Source organism: Nicotiana tomentosiformis, chromosome 6, assembly GCF_000390325.3.
Source record: "Nicotiana tomentosiformis chromosome 6, ASM39032v3, whole genome shotgun sequence".
Taxonomy (NCBI): Eukaryota; Viridiplantae; Streptophyta; class Magnoliopsida; order Solanales; family Solanaceae; genus Nicotiana; species Nicotiana tomentosiformis.
Window position 1 is genome coordinate 120135770 of NC_090817.1, and position 25254 is coordinate 120161023.

At 40.2% G+C, this 25254-nt stretch overlaps 1 protein-coding gene across 1 annotated transcript in view; it reads left to right on the forward strand.

Moving 5' to 3' along the window:
* The window catches only part of LOC117281176 (FHA domain-containing protein PS1), a 45967-nt gene extending 20922 nt beyond the window's left edge, over positions 1-25045 (forward strand). Inside the window, exons 4-9 of the mRNA XM_070177750.1 lie at positions 1867-1993; positions 12918-12984; positions 20825-20891; positions 21475-21547; positions 24406-24477; positions 24578-25045. The gene's annotated coding sequence lies outside the window, so the exon portion shown is untranslated. The remainder of the gene's footprint in view (positions 1-1866; positions 1994-12917; positions 12985-20824; positions 20892-21474; positions 21548-24405; positions 24478-24577) is intronic.
* The last annotated feature ends 209 nt before the right edge of the window (positions 25046-25254 follow it).

Sequence of the window (25254 nt, forward strand, 5' to 3'; positions counted from 1 at the left end):
TCTAAAGGCACTTGCCAGTGAGATATCTAGGAGTACCACTTTGTATAAAGAGGTTATCTGTATCATAATGTCAGTCATTGCTCGATAGAATAGTGGGAAGAGTTACCTCATGGACTACTAAATTCTTGTCTTTTCCAGCTAGACTACAACTGATTAAAGGCATCTTGTTATCTATGCAAACATTCTGGTGCCATATCTTTGTCTTACCAAAAAAGATCATTCATAAAGTGGAGCTTAGTGGTCCAGCCTCTTGCAGAAATACAGGGTAAGGCTGCATACAATAGACCCTTGTGGTCCGGCCCTTCCCCGGACCCCGCGCATAGCGGGAGCTTAGTGCAATGGGCTGCCCTTTCATAAGGTGGAGGCTATATGCAGAAGCTACCTATGGACGGGAGGAAATGATATATCTAAGAAAGCTCCATTGTCGTGGGATAAAGTATGCTGTCCAAGAGTAGCTGGTGGACTCAATGTCATTGATATCTACGCTTGGAATAATGCTGTCATTTGTAAACATTTCTGGAACTTATGCAAAAAGAAAGACAGAATGTGGATCAAATGGATCCACATCTACAATGTAAAAGAAAAACAGATATGGGAGACTAATCCTACGCATGCTTCTTGGATGGTGAGGAAGATACTGAAGGCTAAGGAGACAGTTGATGAAGCAGGGATAACACACGAGGAGCTAATGAACATAAACTATTTCTCTATTAAGAAGTTGTACCTACAACTCAGAGGGGACTTCCCAAAGGTGGCCTGGAAGAGGTTAATTTGTAATAATTCTGGATGCCCTAAATGACTCTTTACAGTTTATAATGCATATAGCTGCTCTTGGCAGGCTAATTACTAAAGATAGACTTAGCTAGATGGGGCATGGTAATAAATCCAATTTGTTCTTTGTGCGAAAGGGAGGAGGAGTCTACTGATCACCTATTCTTTAAATGCTAATACTCATCAGTTGTGTGGTACAAGATGCTCAGTTGGCAGGGAATACAAAGAGCACCAATGGGGCGGCAACAGAAAGTGGAATGGACTGTCAAATATACGAATGGGAATAATGCAATGGTTGAGATTTATAGAACTGTGATGGCTGGGAGTGTATACACCTTATGGCAAGAAAGGAATCTAAGAATTTTCCAAGGCAAGAAGAGAAGAATTGAAGATCTATGCAAATTGATAATTCAAGACACCCATGGTCGAGGGCAATGGAACAAAAAGTTAGCAGGGAGATTGAGTAGGATGAACTTCTACCCATAGCAGTGTTGGAATGAAATTTGTACAGGGGAGGAGGGATAGTAGCAGATAGTAGTTGAAATACTTGGGGTTGTCCAAGTATTATGGGTTTTGTTCTATTTTGTAAAATATTTTTTTCCTGGGAAATAAAAATACTTAATTACCAAAAAAAAAAAAATCAAATCTAAGTTAAATTATGATGCAATTAATTTTTATATAAATATCTGGTTCGACAAACTTCAACAGATAATCTAATGTTTTGTATATAACATGCTAGTCAAGTCAACCTGTTGATCTTTGGGTTAGTCATACTTTGTCATACACACTAAGATAGGAATTAATGCCACAGAAAAAGCAATAATATTTTGGAAGCCGGCCTCGTTCTGCTGTATGTTCAGTTATCTAATGGCCAAGAAGATCTACTATCATTGTAAATGTTTAGAAACTCACTTTTGAAAGGAATTGTAATCTAAAGTTTATCCTCTTTCCGTCTTCTCGCTGGAACCTTCTACCAGTTAGGAGGCCATTAACATATTAGATGTCTCCTACTTGTAATGATAATAGCTGTTACATCTAATGGTTTCTCTACTTTCCATACACTAACTCATGTCTGTCTTGTAATTCTGTTTGCAGTCATCGCGGATTGGGGCATCCAAAGCTAGCATGTCAAGGTCTCTTTCTGTGCCTGGGAGAAACTTTGTCATTGTTAGATCAATGTCCTTTGCTACCCATGAAGAGCATGTTCCATATACTGGAGATGGTAAGTCAGTGTTTAAGCTGTGTGCCTGAATCATCAAAAAAGAGTGTACCATGTTTAATCAAGTCAAACTAATTATGAAGCTGTATGATGTTAAGCTTATCCATATTCTACTGTATTCGTCACAAATGTTTAGTGAAGCCTTCCAAGTAAATAAATCAATAATGTAAAGTAACCATTTGTTCACAGACGTGTTACTATCTGATCCAACTCTGGTCTTTACTGGTCTATAAAATGATTTCTTTTATAAGTTGATTAATGAGTCCCATGCATCTGAATCTTTATTCTTCTCCTGAATCAATTGAAATAAGTGTTTCAAAAATTTTAGTGACTTCTAATTCCTAGTGTATTCGGAAAACCTGCTTATCTAAAATAGCCACTGGTTCCTCAACATAAGATAGATCCTTGTCCAACTGAACCGAACTGAAGTCTAACACATGAGACGGATCGCCGTGATATTTCCGAAGCATAGAAACATGGAATACCGGATGAACCACAGAAAGACTAGGTGGTAGTGCAAGTCCGTAAGCCACCTCTCCAACTCTCTCAAGAATCTCAAAAGGCCCAATATACCTAGGGCTCAACTTGCCCTTCTTCCCGAACCTCATCACACCCTTCATAGGCGAAACCCGGAGGAATACCCGCTCACCAACCATGAATGCAACATCACAAACCTTTCGATTCGCATAACTCTTCTGTCTAGATTGGGCTGTACGAAGTCAATCCTGAATCAACTTAACCTTTTCCAGGGCATCCTGAACCAAGTCTGTACCCAATAGCCTAGACTCGCCCGGTTCGAACCAACCCACTGGGGACCGGCATCGCCTACCATACAAGGCCTCATACGGAGCCATCTGAATGCTTGACTGGTAACTGTTGTTGTAAGCAAACTACGCAAGTGGTAAGAACTGATCCCAAGCACCCCCAAAAACTATCACACACGCACGAAGCATATCCTCCAGTATCTGAATAGTGCATTCGGACTGCCCGTCCGTCTGAGGGTGAAATGTTGTACTCAACTCTACCCGAGTACTCAACTCACGTTGTACTGCCCTCCAGAACCGTGATGTAAACTGCATACCCCGGTCAGAGATGATAGATACCGGTACGCCGTGAAATCTGAAAATCTCGCGAATATAGATTCGAGCCAACTGCTCGGAAGAATAGGTAGTCATCATAGGATTGGAATGAGCTGATTTGGTCAATCTATCCACAATCACCCAAGCTGCATTGAACTTCATCTGAGTCCGTGGGAGCCCAACAACGAAATCCATAGTGATCCTCTCCCATTTCCATTCTGGAATCTCTAACTTCTGAAGCAATCCACTCGGTCGTTGATGCTCATATTTCACTTGTTGACAATTTAGACACCGAGCTACATACTCCACTATGCCTTTTTTCATCTTCCTCCACCAAAAATGTTGCCTCAAGTCCTGCTACATCTTCGCAGCACCCGGATGTATGGAGTACCGCGAACTGTGAGCCTCCTGGAGAATCAATTCACGAAAACCATCTACATTAGGCACACATAACCTGCCATGCACAGGGCATTTTGCAACAATAGTGTGGAGAAAATTTGGAGAAGCAGTTTGTATCCAAACAGCAGGATTACCTCACAGACTACTCCTAATGAAATGGGGGCTGCTTAAAAGACCTGGAACCTATGGAAAAATAGATGCAGTGCAAAATATGGTATCAAACAGTCCTCCTTGACTAGAGTCTTGTTTGCCATCAATTCTGATATCCATCTCCTTCTCAAAACCAACTACCCCTCTATTAAATGGTCACTGCAATGGACTGACTTGTACCAAGCCATTGAAGATATATCTCATTACACCAATGTTCAGCAAGTTACCTGGAGGAAACCAGCACAAGAATTTGTTAAAATCAACAGTGATGGCAGTGCACTTACAAACCCATAGAAGATAGGTGTTGGGGCCATCATCAGGGATCACAGAGGTACATTTATCCATGCCTTAGCAGGCCCATTGGGTGAAGGTACCAACAATTAAGTAGAGATAGAAACAACAATTATTGGGATCACATGGTGCTTGGACAATGGTTACACCAAAGTGCACCTTGAAGCAGACCCAACTTTACTCATTCATTGGCTCACCAGTGAGACTACACCACCATGGGCACTGAAAATGTTGCTACTGAAACTGAAACAGTTATGTGATCAATGTGCAGCAATCAGTTTCTCTCATGTCTACAGAGAAGCTAACTTTCCAGCAGACTCATTGTCAAAGCTCAGCCATAGTCTCACAACACTCACCAACTTTCATTCTTTCCACTCACTGCCCAGTCAGATTAAAATCCATCAAGATTTCCTTGAAACATCGGCATTCAGACATAAGAAAACCAATAAAATCATCATCCCACTACACCTAGCCTCTCCTTTTACTTCTCATGGGTATGGATGACAGTCACGCAACAATGGGAGCAGACCTAATTGTCCAAGGTCGAATGAGCTACAACAACAAAGAAACCAGTAGCAGCAACAACTGCCTTAACAGCAGACAAGCACTGTGTGTGCCCAGTTCACTAACCAGTTTGTTCTTTTTTGCAGGTACATGGTTCCATCTCAGTATATTGGTATGTATTTAAGGTATGGTATTAGCACTTCATGTGCTCAATCTGTTGAATAAATATCAATATACATGGGACACCCAGGATCAATCCTTTCTACATTTAGGGCACCTTAATGGCAGATTGGCGTCCCGTAGCTCCTGCTGCCCACTCTCTCCTATCAACAAATCCTTTTGGCCAAGGGACCCGTGATGTCAACCGAGGGGTTGAAGAGGTTGGACAAGTTCACCAAGTTGTTTCCCACTTGCTTTGGCGGTACACCTTCTAAGGACCCTCAGGATTTCTTGGACCGTTGCCATGAGGTATTTCGCAACATAGGTATAGTGGAGTCCAATAAAGTTGACTTCGTAGTGTATCAGATGCATGGCTCTGCCAAGAGGTAGTGGCAGGAGTATGTTCGGGGCAGACCAGCAGGTTCACCTCCTCTCACTTGGGCTCAGTTCTCACTACTACATTCGCCTTTCCTGGATGGTATAAATTATCAACATCATAGTCTATTAGTAGCTCCAACCATCGCCTCTGACGTAAATTCAATTCCTTTTGCTTGAATATATACTGAAGGCTCTTATGATTCGTATAGACATCAACATAAATTCTATACAAATTGTGCCTCCACATCTTTAGTGCATGAATCACCGCGGCTAACTCTAAGTTGTGGGTCAGATAATTCTTCTTGTGCTTTCTTAGTTGTATTTAAATATAAGCGATTACTTTTCATGTTCGTTCTGCCACTTGTTGCATGATGAATACATGGCTTATCTCATTGCCCACAAATACTGGAATTTCCTATAACTCTTCTATCAACCACTACAAGGATCACTTCTTTGTTCTTGGATTTGGGCAACCCTTCTATGAAGTCCATACTAATGTGGCTCCAAGCTTGGTTTGGAATGGGAAGAGGCTGCAATAGTCCAGGATAGTCCATGTTGTCATCCTTACTCTTGAGGCAAATATCAGAGCTAGCCACAAAGTCAATGATCATCTGTTTCATCCTAGGCCAATAGAACACCTGTGACAACCTTTTAAGAGTCCCAAGCTGTCTTGAATGTCCACCTACAGGAGAGTCCTGGAATGTGGAGATCAGCTGAGTTCTGAGACTACCACTAGTACCAATATAGATCTTTCCCTTTCTCCTGAGTATGCTGGAAGTGTAATGCCAGATGCTAGGCCCTTGTAGAGTCACTGCTGCCTGACTGATCAATTCTGTAGCTTTAGTGTCTCCTTCATAACTGTGTGCTATCTCCTGCATCCAAGAAGGAACTGAGACACTGATTTCCTGCAGTGTTCCTTGGAATGGGCTTGTGTTGCATTCTGATCCTTCCTGTTGCCTAGAAAGGGCATCAGCTACCCTATTTTCAGCCCCCTTCTTGTACTGTACTTCATAATCCAACCCAAGTAATTTGGTCAGTCCTTTCTGTTGTATAGCAGAAGTAACTCTTTGTTCAAGAAGGTATTTTAAGCTGTGGTGGTCAGTTCTGACCACAAAATGTCTGTACTGTAAATAGTGCCTCCACTTGTCCACTGCATTCAACAAGGCCATATACTCCTTCTCATAGATTGACTTACCCATGTGCTTTTGAGCCAAAACCTTGCTAAAATAGACTACTGGTCTACCTTCTTGCATTAGCACAGCCCCAATGCCACTTTGACTAGCATCTGTCTCAACTATGAACTGCTTAGTGTAGTCAGGTAAGGCCAACACTGGTGTAGAAGACATAGCTCTCTTGAGGGCTGTAAAGGCTAGGTCAGCTTCATCATTCCATTTAAAAGCATCCTTCTTGAGTAAGTCAGTCAAGGGTCTACAAATAGCTCCATAGTTAGCAACATACTTTTCTATAGTACCCAGTCAACCCCAAGAATCCCCTCAGTGCTCTCAATTATTTTGGTCTAGGCCAATCAACCATAGCATGTATTTTAGAAGGATCAGTTGATACTCCCTCTGAAGTTATGATATGTCCTAAATACTCAACCTTAGATTGACTAAATGAGCATTTAGACCTTTTAGCAAATAAGGAGTGTTTCCTTAGGGTATCAAATACAGCAATTAGATGAGTCACATGATCCTTCTCAGACAAACTGTAGATAAGGATATCAACAAAGAAGACCAAAACAAACTTTGTAAGGAAAGGTTGTAAAACCTGGTTCATCAGAGCTTGAAAGGTAGCTGGTGCATTTGTTAATCCAAATGGAATCACATTGAATTCATAATGGCCTAAATGAGTTCTGAAAGCTGTCTTGCATACATCTTCTAACTTCATTCTGATCTGGTGATAACCAGCTCTTAAATCCACCTAGGAAAAGATCACAGATCCACTCAGTTCATCTAGGAGGTCATCCACAATAGGTATAGGATACTTATCCCTTACTGTGATGTCATTCATTCCCCTATAATCTACACAAAACCTCCAGGTTCCATCCTTCTTTTTGACAAGCAATGCTGGTGATGAAAAGGGTGATTGACTATGCTGGATGGTGCCATTGGTGAGCATCTCCTTAACCTGCCTCTCCAGCTCATCCTTCTGGTAGTAGTTGTACCTGTAAGGCCTCAAACTGACTGGTCTGGCTCTAGGTTTCAAAGGAATGGTGTGATCTAAGGCCCTGACAGGAGTCAGAGATTTAGGTTCTGCAAACACATCAGGATATAGATGTAACGCCTCCTGAATGGCTTCTCCTACTGGTTCCTGACCTTCTGTCACCAAGGAATTCATCATGAACAGATGAGCTATCAGAGCTTGGCCTTTCTTCAGCATCTTCCCCAGTGTTCCACTTGAAATCATATTCAGCTTACCTTCCTCAGAGATACCCTGCAATATTAGTTTGTTGCCCTTCTTGCCAATGGTAACACACATCTTTTCATGGTCAAATTTATTGGGATTATGCTTCTTCATCCAATCATTACCCATCACCATGTCACAGCCTCCAAGTGGAATGATAAGTAAGTCTTCCTAAAAGGGTCTACCTTTCATTTTCCACTGATATCCTGTGCAAATGGAAGTGCACATGACATAATTTCCATCAGCCACCGTCACTCTCACTGGTGGGCAATGCCTAGCTTGGTAGCCTGTCTCTGACTGTGATAACATCAATGAAACTATGAGTGTTGCCAGAATCAATTAGCACTGTCAGTTTCCTGTTCCCTATGGTACCTCTAACCAATATGGCATTGACTCCTCTGTTGTCACCTGATAGAGCATTCATGTACACAGCTTCCATGACTTCTTGCTCCAGCTCTCCTTCAATAATCAAGTTTGTACATGGTTGTTCTTCTTCTATCTCAGTACCCTCAGGAAGTGGTTCTGCTGCCCCTATCATGCAGTTCAACTGCTTCTTCTTACATTGATGGCCTGGAGCATACTTCTCACCACACCTATAACACAAATGGTTGCTCTTCCTGTATTCATAAACTTCAGGACTAAGCCTGAAGGAGTTTGGTTTAACTGCAGCTGCAGCAGGTGCTCTTGTATTAGCAGAACTGCCAGCCATAAAGGAGGGCTTTGGAATGCCCTTGGTCTTCCTGTGAGCAGCTTCTATTGCCTTCTCCTGTAGTCTAGCTTGTTCTACAGCAAACCTTAGAGTTGTAGGTTTGAACAGCTTCACCCCAAACCTAATCTCTTCCTTTAAAGCGCCAATGAAACTGGATATAAAGTGTGACTCATCCAAGTGAGGATTCCTTATCAACATTTGAGCCTTCAAGTCTTCAAACTTGCCTAGGAATTCATCAACAGATCCTACTTGGCTCAGCTTGTTAAATTCATCCACTATATCCCCCATTAGTTCCTCCCCAAATCGAATAAGCAACTCCTCTTTGAATTCAGCCCAGCTCACTTCACCCCTGCTTAGTACTAATGAGTCGTACCAAGTGTCAGCTAATCCATTTAGATAAAGTGCAGCAGCTTCGGCCTTCAGATTGTCTGGGGCTCTATACAAATTGAAATATCTTTCACACTTTCGAATCCATGCCTTAGGTTCATGGCCTTCAAAATAAGGCAGCTCCCATTTAGGGGAAGGAGCCTGCACAGCTTGAGGTCTGTTCTGCCTCATTTCCTGACCTGGTATGGGTAAGAGCTCATCTCCTTGAGGTCTGTCACCTTGAGCTCGTTGGGGAACTCTCTCCAAATTTGTCAACCTCTCTAAGATCAGCTCTAGGGTACCCTTGTATTCTAGTCTGAGTGTTGCGTAGTTCCTCTTGAGTGGTCAGAACTTCATTCAAAACCTCATCGTGTCTTACTCGCTTATCATCCATAACTTTCAGCCTAGTTCCTTCAACCATCACCACCTTCACAGTCGCAGGATTGAGGCTTTGATACCAAATGTAATGATCTCAATAAGAGCCAAAGAAATTAAACAACTAAATTGCGAAATTAAGAGAATTTTGGGACAATTTTCTGTTTATATTAAATGAAAGGAAGAAGTTGAACTACAATAACCAAACTGAAAATAACTATCTCCTAAAGTTGAACTCCATAGCTGGATAAGATCTGCAGAATGAAGAAGGAAGAAGAAGAAGAAGTCAGAAGAGAAGAGAAGAGAAGAGTAGAGGCAGAGATCGAGTGAGGAAAGAGAGAACGAGAGAAAATGACCTGGGAATCGTTGGCTTCCTCTTTCAGTTGAAAGTTGTTATAACAACTTCAGCTGACGTGGCTCGATCCTAGCCCTTGTAGCTCATTAACTCGAAATTAATCCTAGCCGTTAATTTGAATTTCTGTTATTCTCTTTCACAGATTCTGTTACTGCTTATCTTCAGCTTCTTCTCATCGAACCTCGCTGGCAACACTGATCTTGTGATGATTATTGGATCATTACACAAAACTTGTGATGTTTGTCGACAAACAGTTTCTAATTTACCAGTGACTTTGCTTTGGGTCCCAAGTACTAGTCAACGAGATAACAGACAGGAGCACAACAACTCTAGAAGAATAAGGTGAACATCACGTGGAAATTATGATTTCTTTCACACAGTTGTGTTACTGTAATGATCCGGCCGGTCGTTTTGAGTATTATAACCCCGTTTCTCCATTTACTGCTCAATTTATACTTTACGGTCGTTTTATGACTTACCGGGTTAGTTGGTTCGGGTCCGAAAGGATTTCGGAGTGAATTGAGACACTTAGTCTCATAATTGAAAATTTAAGTTGGAAAAGTTGACAGGATGTTGACTTATGTGTAAACGACCCCGAATTTGAATTTTGATGGTTATAAGTATTATGATATTTCAAACAAGTGATAAGTAAGAGTCGTGAAGGTCAGAGGGTAAACGAGTTGAAGAAAATGAGGTTGGTCGAAGTTTCACATTTTGGGATAAAATACGGTCCAAGCTATAATACCCCATATTTATGGACTAGTGCTATACCATATGGCCTTGATAGTAAGATATATGAATTATATTAGTATTTAAGTGAAATGAGATTTAGAAATTAATTATATGGGTAATTAGTTAAATGCACTTATGTAATTAGAGATTAGTGGAAGACAAGTGTCCAAAATAGGGGACAATTATGGAGTCCACGTAGGACTACTCAAATCTCCACTTTATGACTCATGTTCCATGGAGGATAGGTATATCTCGGTGGCTGCTCCATGGCCAAGCTTCGTTTTCTTATTAAATGATTATCATGTGGGCCCCACAACCCACTAAGTATTAGTAAACTTCAAAGTTTCATTTTCAGAATATGTATATTATTAACAAGCATCACCACCTAGCCTTAAAAGCACAAAAACGTGAGAGATTGAGAGGCAACTTTGGGATTTTATTTTCAAAAAATTTCTATCTTTTAATGGGGCAAAACGTGGGCATCAAAATCATAATAGAGAATTTATCCTTCCATCTCTCATAGATTAGGTTGTCGTAGCTGCTTATGGCATGACTGTTTGGAGCATAATTGGCAGGTCCTAGTTTATCTCTCCTACATGTTCTTGAGGTTGTTGTTGTGTTATTATTGATATGCTTCTTGAAGTTGGAAGAAGGAAGTGTATAAGGTACCGTATAAGAAGCATTTATTGAATTATCATCGAGTATTTCGACTAGATTACGTAGTTTTGAGGTGAAATTAGAGGATTTGGGCCTAGGGATTTGAAGGTCGAGTTTGTCACGACCCATTTTCTGAACAAGCCGAGATCGGCACCCGATCACTAAACGTGACCGAGCGAACCATCTGCGCCTATCAAATCTATTATAACTTCAAACTTTATATTCAACCAGGCAATACTTTAACCAAATACTTTTAATTAATTTAAATATCTAAAATAGATCAACTCCAAAACTCTATTCGTAGTAACCAATGAAATACTAAGTTATTGTCAAAAACATTTGAATCTTAACACACCGACTGTGTCTATGAAGCCTCTACTGATAAACTGACGCACTGCTGAGGTCATGAGATTTCCTAGCCAGTTCTCTAAGTAAGCAAAGAAATAGCTAAATAATTACGACTCAAAGGAGTACTCCACGAACAAAAGCGGAGCTCACCAATAGCACTGGAAGTGAGGGAAGTCCTAACCCGTAGTCTGCTCGCCTGCAAAACCGGTTCATACGTTGTACCGCAGACCAACGTAGGTTCCCAAAAAAGAACGTCAGTACCACCCATTGTACTCAGTGAGTCTCAACGACAGGGGACTAAACTTTAATAAAATATACATTACGAGCAAAGATTCTAAATGCATAGAAGACATAAAGCTTCTAAGAAGATTTCTAAAATAATTGCATAATAGTAGTTTATGAATATTCTAAAAGAAATTCTTTTTTTCTTTCTTATAAAAAAATACTTCAATTTATACTTCGGGAGTTCCAACTATCCTGACTTAATTCTGTCTCAGTCACCGTGTGATCGGCACGGGTTCGATCCCAACCTGATCGAATAGGCCCAATCCACGAGGTGCCACTCGCTTCATGGTTCTCAGCGCCCATGTGCCATACCTTAGCTTGGCTAGGCAAATTCTTAGCAACAAGACCCTCGGCTCGTGTGCTCCCTACTTTGTCACAAGTAGTTTCAGGAAGTCAACGCCTTGGTCAGGACCCTCGGCCTGGACAATAACCCCTGCTCAGATACTCCCAAAAATCTTTTCTTTCTAAAACTTCTTCTTGTGACTTTTCAAGTCTAAATCTTTTCTGAAACATCCTATACATACTCATACCGGTATCCTTAATTGTAAAGCATGGCATAAGAATGAAATAAATATTCAAAAGTATATCTAAAGATTCTTGCTCCTTCATGAATTTTCAACATGAAAATGGCATATAAGAATAACACAAAATTCTGAAAATTTATGCACATATATCATAATAAATCATCTAAACTTTAGCTAGAACAATTCTAAGTTAATAGGTACTCACTCGCTCCAATTAAGTACATATAAACCTTTTTTAAGCAATTCATCAAACACCTTGTATGCGTGCTTTTATGAGTTAAACCACTTTAGTAAAGGGTTATATCAATTCACCTCAAAACTACTTGAGCCAATACGTAGGCCCCAGTCCAATTTATACCCGTCAAACAATCGATTCTACAACAACCAGTGCATTTTAATCAATTTTAAAGTCTCTCACTTAAACATGAAATTTATTGTTGATATATAGAAAGAAGAAAATTAACTATTCAATTCTTACCTATTATACTACTGTAGGGTAATTGACAATAGGAAATTTTATATACCTGAGTTCAAGAATTAGTGATTTGTAAAGAACCCTAGAGTTTCTATTGCCTGCGTGAGTAAGCAGCCTCTGTTTCGTGGCTCTCTGTTTCGTGAGTGAACAGAACACTGGTTCTGTTTTTCGTTTAAGGATTTTGCCTTCTGCCCTTTTGCGTGAATGGCAGAACCAAGGTTCTGTTTTTCTTAAGGCTTGAAGCTTTTGTTTTCCAACAGCCCATTTTATGGGCTTTAGGCCCTTTTTCCTTTTTTTTCTTTTTTTTTTAACTTACCTAATAATTAGTGATACCCATTTTTAATAATTTATAATATTAAAATTATTAATATTCCCCTAATTGTATATCCAATTATTTATAAATAGAAAATTAACTCGAAAATCAATCACAAGAGTTTAAATCTATAATAGAAGTATAATTTAAGATAAAAAAAATTAAATTCTATATTTAGCGCGTCTTGAAACTTTTATAAATTTGAACAGTGTTACAGAGTTGTTGTCCAAATTTGGTAAATTTGGTATGGTTGGACTCGTGGATGAATGGGCATTCATATTTTGTAACTTTTGTCGGGTTCCGAGACGTGGGCCCTACGGACGATTTTTTGAGTGCAATTTCGGATTTTTGTTGGAAAATTTGTATTTTCATATGGAATTAATTCCTATAATTTGTATTGTCTAAATCGAATTATTTGTGGCTAGATTCAAGGCGTTTAGAGGCCGATTCGTGAGGCAATGGCATCGCAGAATAAAGAATACACGGTTTGAGGTAAGTAACAGTTCTAAATTTGGTTCTGAGGGTATGAAACCCCAGATTACGTGTTATGTAATTAGTTTTGAGATGACGCACTTGCTAGGTGACGGGCGTGTGGGTGTGCACCGTAGGAATTGTGACTTGGTCAATTCCATGGATATGTGTTGTTGAATAAATTATTGCTACCCGTACATTTTTCCACGTATTAGGGAAATTGAACTGTAAATCATGTTTAAACCATGTGTTGACACTATTGGAACTCATAGAGGCCGTGTACATGTTGAATTATCTGTTAAATTACTATTTAGTACTCAGTCACGGTTCTACTTGCATATTACATCTTAGTCTCTCCTGTTCATTATTGATGCATCATATAATTGTTGTTGGGCTGCTTATCATGATTTTTGAGAGCATGAGAGACTAGAGAGGTTGATGACTAAGTGAGGCCGAGGGCCTAATTGTGAGAATATTTATGGGATCGGGCTGCACGCCGCAGCATGTTTTATTGATTTATGCCATGATTGGCTTGTGATAGCGCTTGGGCTGAAGGAGCCCCTCCGGAGTCTGTACACACCCCCAGTGAGTGCATGTACCTACTGAGTGCGAGAGCTGAGTGATTGAGAGGAAAGAGTGATTGTGAGGTTGGAGTGAATGGGAGGACTGAGTGACTGTTACTCTGAGAGGATGCGTTGATTTCATTATTGGTGCATTTCAGCGGTCATATAACACTGTTTTGAAAATTTTCTGAAAGACATTATATTCTGTTTCAGTCGAAGTTGATATGAAATTACTGTGAAATTTTAAATATTGAACTTGAGAGCATGCCTACCCTTTTATGTTGAAAATTACTGTATTTGGACTTAGCTGTGAAGCTCGTCACTATCTTCAGTTTTTTATTTAGTATTGTTACTTACTGAGTTGGTTGTACTCATATTACACCCTGCACTTCGTGTGTAGATCCAGGTGTTCCCGGATATAGTGGGTGTTGATTCCTTCGCACAATTGATTTTTCGGAGATTCCAAGGTAGCTGCCGTGTTTCGCAGACCTTGTCTCTCCTTCCCTATCTTTTGTTTACTGTATTTGGTCTCAGACTATTATAGACCGTGTTTTCGAGACTAGTGCTATATAGATGCTCATGTACTCAGTGACACCGGGTTTTGGGAGTATATTTATATCCAGTATTTGTGGGATTTTCTCTTAAACTTTATTATTATGTTTTTCGTATTTAAAAGAAATTGTGGGTTATTGATGTTGTCGGCTTGCCTAGTATTGAGATAGGCGCCATAACGACGGGTGAGATTTCGGGTCGTGTCAAGTTGATATCAGAGTCTAGGTTACATAGGTGTCACGAGTCATGAGGAGGTTTAGTAGAGTCTTGCGGATCGGTACAGAGACATTTGTACTTATCTTCGAGAGGCTACCGAACCCTTAAAAAAAATTCATTTTCTTGTATTCTGTCGTGCGAATTTGTTGATTCCGGAGACTAAATTTCTGTTAGTACCACTAGTTGCTCCAACTCAGGAGCAGATTCCAGATATAGTTGCTCCACCAGCTGTGCCCATTGTAATTCCAGGCCTTCAGGCGGCTTTGGCCCAGATATTAACAGTTTGCACTGGCCTTGCTCAGGTGGTTTCGGCTCAGGCCGCACCAACCACTTCTCAGGCCGGGGGAGGTACTCATACCCGTGTTGCCCGTACTCCAAAGCAGGTAGTGCAAGGAGTTCAGATACCGGGGGCACTACCAGCCCAGCCGGCTTTAGCTGTTCAGGCCCCGGTAGTCCCTGTTATGGCAGATGATAAGTAGAGGAGACTTGAGAGATTTGGGAGGCTTCGACCTCCATCATTTAGCGGTGTTGAGTCAGAAGATGCTCAGGATTTTCTGGATAAGTTCCAGTGGATGCTTCGGACAGCAGGTAGTCTGGAGACCAGTGGGGTCTCGTTCACTACTTTTAAGTTTTCTGGGGCTGCCTTCAGATGGTGGGAGGCTTATGAGCGGCGCAGGCCGGTTGGTGCAGTACCACTTACATAGCAGGAGTTCTATGTTCTCTTTTTGGAGAAGTTCGTGCCGCAGTCTCGCAGAGAGAAGCTGCGCAGACAGTTTGAACAGTTACATCAGGATGGCATGTATATGACACAGTACGAGATGAGATTTTCTGAGTTGGCTCGTCACGCAGATTGGCTGGTTCCCACTGATAGAGAAAGGATTAGGAGATTCATTGATGGCCTCACGTATCAGCTGTGGTTGCTTATGACTAGGGAGAGGGTATCTGGTGCTACTTTTGATGAGGTAGTTGACATTGCTCGGCAGATAGAGATGGTCCGTAGCCATGAGCGTGGAGAGAGGGAGGCCAAGAGGCCTCGTGGACCGGGTGGTTTCAGCGGTATTCCTTCAGGGGGTCAGTTTTACCGCGGCAGGGGTCGTCCTTACAGACACGCTCAGAGGGGTCGTCCAGCTCACTGTGGTGCATCATCCGGTCATGGTTCATATAGTTCTCATCAGGGTCAGTAATCTCTCAGTGCCCTTCCAGCCCAGAGTTCGTCCCGTGCTCCTTCAGTTCAGGGTTCATTTGCACCGGGTGCTTCTAGCGGTTATTCTGGTTCTCGGGGCCCGATTCAATCCTCACCACCACCAGTACCGGGGAGTTGCTTTGAGTGTGGGGAGTTTGGGCATATGTGGAGGCAGTGTCCTCGTCGTCTGGGAGGTCCAGTGCAGCAGAGGAGTCAGACTACAACTTCAGCACCAGTTACTTCGCCACCCACCAAGCCAGCTCGGGGTGGGGCTCAGTCAGCTAGCGGTCGCCCAAGAGGGGGAGGCCGATCAGGTGGCGGTCAGGCCTGATTCTATGCTTTTCCTGCCATGCCAGATGTCGTTGCTTCAAATGCAGTGATCACAAGTATTGTCTCAGTGTGCCACAAGGAAGCTTCAATATTATTTGACCCTACTTCTACTTATTCGTATGTATCATTGTACTTTACTCATTATCTGGATATGCCCCATGAGTCCTTAGTTTTACTTGTTCGTGTATCTACGCCGGCGGGCGATACTATTATTGTGAACCGTGTATATCGGTCTTGTTTGGTAACTATTGGGAGACTAGAGTTGATCTCTTACTGCTCAGTATGGTTGACTTCGATGTAATCCTTGGTATGGATTGGTTGTCTCCATATCATGCTATTCTGGACTGTCACGTAAAAATCGTGACATTGGCGATGTTGGGGTTGCCTATGGTCGAATGGAGAGGTTCTCTAGATCATGTTCCCAGTAGGGTAATTTCTTATTTAAAATCCCAACGTATATAGTTGGGAAGGGGTGTTTGTCATATTTGGCTTTTGTGAGAGATGTTGATGCAGATACTCCTACTATTGATTCAGTATCGGTCGTGCGAGACTTTTCGGATGTATTTCCTACAGACCTGCCGGGTATGCCGCCCGACAGGGGTATTGATTTCAAGACAGCTTTGACTACAGCCCCAGTATTGGTGTTGCCTACAGGTTCAGGGTCTTATACTGTGTATTGTGACGCGTCGCGTATTGGTCTCGGCGCAGTGCTTATGCAAGACGGTAGGGTGATTGCCTATGCGTCCAGACAGTTAAAGGTACATGAGAATAATTATACAGTCCACGACCTTGAGTTAGCAGCTATTGTTCATGCCTTGAAGATTTGGCGGCATTATTTGTACGGTATCCATTGTGAGGTTTATACTGATCACCGGAGTCTACAACATCTGTTTAAACATAAGGATCTTAATTTGCGGCAGCGGAGATGGTTGGAGTTGCTTAAGGATTATGATATCACCATTCTTTATCATCCCGGAATAGCCAATGTGGTGGCCGATTCCTTGAGTCGTAAGGCGGATAGTTTGGGCAGCTTAGCATACTTACCGGTAGCAGAGAGGCCTTTAGCCTTGGATGTTCAGGCCTTGGCCAACCAGTTTGTTAGATTGGATGTTTTCGAGCCGAACCGAGTTTTGTCTTGTGTGGTTTCTCAATCTTCTCTTTATGATCGTATCAGAGAACGTCAGTATGATGACCCTCATCTGCTTGTCCTTAAGGACACGGTTCAGCACGGTGATGCCAAAGAAGTCAATATTGGGGATGGCGGTGTATTACGGATGCAGGGCAAGCTATGTGTGCCTAATGTAGATGGTTTGCGTGAGTTGATTCTCCAGGAAGCTCACAGTTCGTTGTACTCCATTCATCCAGGTGCCACGAAGATGTATCAGGATTTGACGCAGCACTATTGGTAGAGGCGAATGAAGAAAGATATAGTTGGGTTTGCAGCTCGGTGTTTAAATTGTCAACAGGTGAAGTACGAGCATGAGAGACGGGGAAGATTGCTTCAGAGACTTAAAATTCCGGAGTGAAAATGGGAGCGTATTACCATGGATTTCATAGATGGGCTCCCACGGACCTTGAGAAAGTTTGATGTTGTTTGGGTGATTGTAGATTGGTTGACCAAATCTGCGCATTTTATTCCAGTTGGTACTAATTATTCTTCAGAGCCGTTGGCTGAGATTTATATCCGCAAGATTGTTCGCCTACATGGTGTGCCAGTGTCTATCATTTCAGATCGGAGCACGCAGTTTACATCACAATTTTGGAGAGCAGTGCAGCGAGAATTGGGCACACAGGTTCAGTTGAGTACAACATTTCACCCTCAGACTGACGGACAGTCCGAGCGCACTATTCAGATATTGGAAGATATGCTACGCGCTTGTGTCATTGATTTTGGGGGTTCTTGGGATCAATTTCTGCCACTAGCAGAGTTTGCTTACAATAACAACTACCAATCGAGCATTCAGATGGCTCCGTATGAGGCTTTATATGGGAGATGGTGTCGGTCTCCGGTGGGTTGGATTGAGCCGGGTAAGACTAAGCTATTGGGTACTGATTTGGTTCAGGATGCTTTGGAGAAGGTTAAATTGATTCAGGAGTGGCTTCGCACGACGCAGTCTAGACAGAAGAGTTATGCCAACCGGAAGGTCCGTTATATTACTTACATGGTTGGGGAGAAGGTTCTGCTCAAGATTTCGCCCATGAAGGCTGTGTTGAGGTTCGTGAAGAAGGTAAAGTTGAGCCCTCGGTATATTGGGTCGTTCAAGGTGCTTAAGAAGATTGGAGAGGTGGCTTATGAACTTGCCTTTGTCACCTAGTCTATCAGGTGTTCATCCAGTGTTTCACGTATCTATGCTCCGGAAGTATGTCGGGGATCCGTCTCATGTATTGGATTTCAGCACAGTGTAGTTGGATGGTAATTTAACTTATGATGTGGAGCCGGTGGCCATTTTAGACCAGCAAGTTTGAAAGCTGAGATCAAAGAACATAACTTTAGTGAAAGTGCAGTGGAGAGGCCAACCAGTCGGAGAAGCTACCTGGGAGATTGAGTGGGAGATGCAGAGCAAATATCCACACCTATTTGAGGTTTCAGGTATGATTCTAAACCCGTTCGAGGACGAACGTTTGTTTAAGATGGGGAGAATATAACAACTCGGCCGGTCGTTTCGAGTATTATAACCTCGTTTTCCCATTTACTGCTAAATTTATACTTTACACTCGTTTTATGACTTACCATGTTAGTTGGTTCGGGTCCGGAAGGATTTTGAAGTGAATTGAGACACTTAGTCTCATAATTGAAAACTTAAGTTGAAAAAGTTGACCGGATGTTGACTTATGTGTAAACGACTCCTGATTTGAATTTTGATAGTTATAAGTATTATGCTATTTCAAACAAGTGATAAGTAAGAGTCGTGAAGGTCAGAGAGTAAACGAGTTGAAGAAAATGAGGTTGGTCGAAGTTTTACATTTTGGGATAAAATACGGTCCAAGCTATAATACCTCATATTTATGGACTAGTGCTATACCATATGGCCTTGATAGTAAGGTATATGAATTATATTAGTATTTAAGTGAAATGAGATTTAGAAATTAATTATGTGGGTAATTAGTTAAATGCAAGGATGTAATTAGGGATTAGTGGAAGACAAGTATCCAAAATAGGGGACAATTATGGAGTCCACGTAGGACTACTCAAATCTCTACTTTATGACTCATGTTCCATGGATAGGTATATCTTGGTGGTTGCTCCATGTCTAAGCTTCTTTTTCTTATTAAATGATTATCATGTGGCCCCACAACCCACTAAGTATTAGTAAACTTCAAAGTTTCATTTTCAGAATATGTATATTATTAACAAGCATCATCACCTAGCCTTAAAAGTACAAAAACGTAAGAGATTGAGAGGCAACTTTGGGATTTTATTTTCAAAAAATTTCTATCTTTTGATGGGGCAAAACGTGTGCAGCAAAATCATAATAGAGAATTTATCCCTCCATCTCTCATAGATTAGCTTGTCGTAGCTGCTTATGGCATGACTGTTTGGATCATAATTGGCAGGTCCTAGTTTATTAAAGTAAGATTCCATCTCTCCTACATGTTCTTGAGGTTGTTGTTGTGTTATTATTGATATGCTTCTTGAAGTTGGAAGAAGGAAGTGTATAAGGTATCGTATAAGAAGCATTTATTGGATTATCATTGAGTATTTCGACTAGATTACGTAGTTTTGAGGTGAAATTAGAGTATTTGGGCCTAGGGATTTGAAAATAAGATTTGAGGATTTGAAGGTCGAGTTGTTGTCGTAATTTGGTAAATTTGGTATGGTTGGACTCGTGGATGAATGAGCGTTCATATTTTATAACTATTGTCGGGATCCGAGACGTGGGCCCTACGGACGATTTTTGAGTGCAATTTTGGATTTTTGTTGGAAAAAATTATATTTTCATATGGAATTAATTCCTATAATTTGTATTGACTGGATCGAATTATTTGTGGCTAGATTCGAGTCGTTTGGAGGCCGATTCGCGAGGCAAAGGCATCGCAGAATAAAGAATTACACGGTTTGAGTTAAGTAACAATTTTAAATTTGGTCTTGAGGGTATGAAACCCCGGATTACGTGTTATGTGATTGGTTTTGAGGTGGCGCACTTGCTAGGTACGTGTGGGCGTGCATCGTAGGAATTGTGACTTGGTCAATTCCATGGATCTGTGTTGTTGAATAAATTATTGCTACCCGTACATTTTTCCACGTATTAGGGAAATTGAACTATAAATCATGTTTAAACCATGTGTTGACTGACACTGTTGGGACACACAGAGGTCGTGTACATGTTGAATTATCTGTTAAATTACTATTTTGTACTCAGTCACGGTTTTACTTGCATATTACATCTCTGTCTCTCTTGTTCATTATTGATGCATCATATCATTGTTGTTGGGCTGCTTATTATGATTTCTGAGAGCCCGAGAGACTAGAGAGGTTGATAACTGAGTGAGGCCGTTGGCCTAATTGTGAGGATATTTATGGAATCGGGTTGCACGCCGCAGCATGTTTTATTGATTTATGCCATGATTGACTTGTTATAGCGCTTGGGCTGAAGGAGCCCCTCCGGAGTATGTACACACCCCCAGTGAGTGCATGTATCTACTGAGTGCGAGTGCCGTGTGCTGAGTGCTGAGTGATTGAGAGGAAAGAGTGACTGTGAGGTTGGAGTGAATGGGAGGACTGAGTGACTGTTACTCTGAGAGGATGCATTGATTTCATTATTGTTGCATTTCAGTGGTCATATATCACTGTTTTGAAAATTTTCTAAAAGACATTATCTTCTGTTTCAGTCGAAGTTGATATGAAATTACTGTGAAATTTTAAATGTTGAACTTGAGAGTATGCATACCCTTTTATGTTGAAAATTACTGTATTTGGACTTAGGTGTGAAGCTCGTCACTATCTTCAGTTCTTTATTTAATATTGTTACTTACTGAGTTGGTTGTACTCATACTACACCCTGCACTTCATGTGCAGATCCAGGTGTTCCCGGACACAGTGAGTATTAATTCCTTCGCACAGTTGATTTTCCGGAAATTCCAAGGTACCTGCCGTGTTTCAAAGACCTTGTCTCTCCTTCCCTATCTTTTGTTTACTGTATTTGGTTTCAGACTATTATAGACCGTGTTTTCTAGACTAGTGATATATAGATGCTTATGTACTCAGTGACACCGGGTTTTGGGAGTGTATTTATATCCAGTATTTGTGGGATTTTCTCTTAAACTTAATTATTATATTTTCCGTATTTAAAAGAAATTATGGGTTGTTGATGTTGTCGGCTTGACTAGTATTGAAATAGGCGCTATCACGACGGGTGAGATTTCGGGTCGTGTCAAGTACACATTCTAAATTTTTCTTAGTTTTCGCATTGATTGTTACATGTTTGCCTTGTGAGATTTGAAGAAGTTCTATCTCCAGTTTCCGTTTGATCCTTCCAATTGGTGCTTCTTCAACATCTGTCTGCATTTATTATTAAAAATTAAATTGAATCCATAGTTGTGAATAGTGGGAAGAAGCTCTTGTACTGGATGATGGAGCAACACTCTGTGCAACGTTGTTGAACTAGTTTCTGAGTTACTGTGTCTGTTTTTGGAATCTAATCAAAATTTGAATTTCTGTCATTTCAGTGCTTGGCAGGACTTTGTGGTGCTTGTTTTGATCAGCACAATATGTTATTTCTTCTTCCTTGAGAAGTTACTGGTTAGTATTTTAGTTTTAAATAGAATTTTAAAAATAACTTTGGCTTGAGACCCCCCCCAAAACACACACACACACACACACACAACTGTTGGAACATAGAAAGGTAAAATTCCTGATCCTTGGATGCTCTTATTTCCTGTTCAGCTGCTTGTTTATCCGAGACTTGGGTAGGAGTAATTGAACAGGGTCTTTTGGTAGTGTTATTGTACTAAGCAGGAAACACCACTTCGCGGAAAAAATACACTGTGTAGGTAGGTAAAAAAAATTATATGTATATATATACTATGTATTGACTCCCCTTAATTTCCCGGTATATCTACTTTTGTACCGAAGGAGCAAAGTAGGTAAAGCCACTGCTTGGTTCCTATTGGATTGAGGTTTACCATATCCAAGAAAAAAGAGAGAGGATTCTGAAACACAGATAGCATGATCTCTATTATAAATTCCCCACTGTAAGTACGTCTATCCACTAGACAAAATGACATTTTTTTACTTTGATTGAATATTGGGTTTTGAGCAATATCCATTTGATAATCATTTTTATATAATTATACCCAGTGAGCCTGGTTGGAAAGGATGTCCCTTTAGAACATAAGGCAGGCCTGACCTCTGCTTGCATCTTGTTATTACACTGTGCTATCTCATTATGTCACGACTTTAAGAGCTATGATGCTAGGTCCTCTGTCCTGAGAAATAATTGAGCTCAGATTTTTGAATAGCTAGAAAATGAAAAATTACAGCATACTCCCTCCGTTTCAATTTTTTGAGATGGTAACATTTGTGTGTATTAATATATAACGGTACATAGGTTGTACTGAAACCATAATTACAAGAGAACAAAAGGAAAGAATAACTGATCTACAATCCGAGCAGTATTCTAAAACTTCTAGGATTGATACAGTATCTTCTGGGCACTTCTGTTTACACCAAAAATAAAAAAAGAAGAACACTATTCAGTTTGTCTTATGCACTGAATTGCTACTGTCTTCAAAACAATTAGAGTTCCTCTCCTTCCAGATTGTCCACCATATACATGTAGGGACAGTCCTCCATCTATCTCTGTTTCCAGCTCCAGTTCCAGCTTCATCCCAACTAGTAAGCACTTTAGTAATCTTAGAGGGCATTGTCCATGAGATACCTTTGAGATTAATCAATATCTTTCATAGTTGATCTGTAATCCTGCAGTGTAAAAATAGATGGCTAATCCCAAATAGAAAGCACGAAGTTTAATTTAGATGAGGTAATTTGACTCGGCACGGGTTTAAGAGAAAGAGGGATACTTTTGAAACTTGTGGTCTTAAAAGTTTAAGGGGTAAAAGCTTTGTGGAGCCATGACATTTGTGTTGTTATAAAAGCTTCTTATTAAGGGTAAAATAAAAAGTTTAAAGTTGAATTGTTTTCAATTATAGAAATGTGTCATTCTTTTTGAAACGGACTAATAAGGAAAGTGTGTCATCTAAATTGAAACGGATGGAGTAATATATTCTAGATGAGTAAAGCAAAGTGCAACTATATGGCATTTCTTTCATTTTCCCCAACTTGGTTCCATAATGTTGGAAAAGCTTAAAATTTCCAACAGTTCCTCTATCTCAGTGTTGCCTATTCTTCCCTGGTGATGCATTCAAAAACAATAATTTTTCTCCTAACATATCGTGTTTGCTTGCTTCACTGAGGCGAATTCAGGATTTTGTGTTCGTGAGTGTTTAAACTTTATTTGACGTAAAGTTACCACCAATCAAATCGTATAAGTGCACAACTATTTAAACACGATAAAAAATTAATGAGAAACCCATAGAATTAATATTACAAATGCCATAAAAACTGTGATGGATAACGCAATGGACGAGAAAGAAAATTAGTGAATTTTACCGTTCCGGAGGAACTCTTTATTTTTTGAAGCAAACTTTCATTTTCTTTCTTTCCTATGGTGAATTAGATGAAGTAGAAGGAAAAGCAAAGAAAAAAAGTCAGAATCAAAAGAAATAATAAAGCAGTAGTATTGGATAAAAAAAAATAGCTGGTGAAAAGCAAAAAAGATGACCTAATAATTGGGGCAAAAGAAAAATAGTGCTTGATAATATAAGAAAAGAAAAAGGGAGTAAAACAATCTTAATCTTGCTAGGATTCAGCTTCGGTCTCTCAACCTTCAACTTTCATAACCCTCCAGCACTTACTTGCGTGCTTGTTGTTTAATTATATCCGTTCGCTTAAATTTTCTATGTAATTATACATACTCCGAGTCGAGGTTAATGGGTGCTCGAGCACCCAAGTTTTACATGTAAATCCGCCCCTATTACCTCAGAAATTAGACCATTATCTTGGTCCTTTTATGTAACATTTCATTAGAGTTTAAACTTTAAACTACTAAACAATAAACATAATAAAATTCATTATTTGCCTATAAAATCCACCTTGCTTAGGAAGCAAAAAAAAAGGGTCATAAAGTTTTATCAAACAATAATTTGTAGAATTGATTACCTTTCCTTTCTCAATTAAAAACATTAGTGTGTGTGTCAGCTGCATTTTGATGTCAGCTTTGGAATAGAATATATGCACATCCATCAGCTTTTATATCTTTTGCCAACTCTTAAGTAGAAAGGTGGAATTTGATGACGCCAACTACGTGGAATGTCATGTCATCCATCAACTTTTATACTATATTTTTATAATATTTTTATTATTTGTGAAATTCATATTTTAAATCTGTCTCTTGAACATGAAAAGTGAAAACTCAGACGCTTGTGATTACTGCACCATTTGCGTTTAACACTAGGTCTTTTGGCATCTATTTTTGCGCCTAAATTTTATTTATCAAATACTAGAAGACTTACGTTATAGATTTTTCATTGGAAATGCAGCTATTAGAGAGTACATATGCCGCTCTAGAGTTTTCTCTTGTGGCCATTACTCTACATGTTTTCTACTCTATGGTAAGATTATGCAGTTGATATTTGATAACTCTTGGATAATTTCTAGTCTGTTAATCGAAGATCCTGTCTTTAAATTGTGCGCACACAACACTTTTGGCAGATATGAAATGAGGAGTAATCTTGGCTTTTGGCAGCTTCAGTTGCAGGCAGTCTATTCAGTAATGATAGATAGCATCAGTATTGGGTTTTGGTGCTTCTATGAGTCAATGCAATGTACATTCCATACCATTCTAACCCTGCATGAAATGAGTATGATGGAGAAATGATGAGGCTGTATAGGAATATTGTAACAACAACAAACCCATTGGATATTGTATATGCTTCTTTTTCACGTTAAAAATGTATTTTCTTTGTATTATTTTCTCTTATATCTTTTCCTCATCATCTTATGTGATGAGGTGGTTGATACCTCTGGTAGTCAAATATGTATACCGATCTAGGTAAGGTAGTTATCGCTTGTCTTCTTTTTGTGTCTAGTACTAGAGGATAGTAGCTCAATGTAGATGAAAAAAGACCATGTGACATTTGAACCACAGTAGATGAAAAATTGCTGGCATCTAACTTTAATTATCTTTTTTAGATGTCCATTATTAGTCGGAATCTGAAGCCAGTTCAAGATCCAACAGGACAAACTGTTTGAAAAAAGACCAACAACAACATACCCAGTAATATCTCACACCGTGGGGTCTGGGGAGGGTAGTGTGTACGCAGACCTTACCCCTGGCTTGTGAGGATAAAGGATGTTTCCAATAGACCCTCGACTTAGGAAAGTATAAG